Below are 291 nucleotides of genomic sequence, written 5' to 3'. Positions count from 1 at the left end.
CAAAGTCATTTAATGGTATAAACAGCGTGCTTCTGTGTAAACCCCGGTAACAAAAAATAGTTTTCTATCAAATACAGTATCAAATTGTCATTTCATGTAAACACAGTGATTCCTGGTAAAGAATTGAGGCCAAAGTACCACAAAAAATGGCCACGGGATTGATCCCTGCTTAAAAAAAATCCTAAAACTTGTAAAAGATAAAGAGTCCCCACGCCCCGCTCTCCTCAGGCCATTGGTCAATCATCCACTTCTGCCGAAGCAGCTCCACCATGGTCTGCCCGCGCCCTGAAA

This window comes from Colobus angolensis, unplaced genomic scaffold (genome assembly GCF_000951035.1).
Source record: "Colobus angolensis palliatus isolate OR3802 unplaced genomic scaffold, Cang.pa_1.0 Scaffold13, whole genome shotgun sequence".
In the NCBI taxonomy this organism is placed as follows: Eukaryota; Metazoa; Chordata; class Mammalia; order Primates; family Cercopithecidae; genus Colobus; species Colobus angolensis.
The sequence above is the reverse complement of the archived record's forward strand: the minus strand, read 5'-3'. Positions refer to the sequence as shown.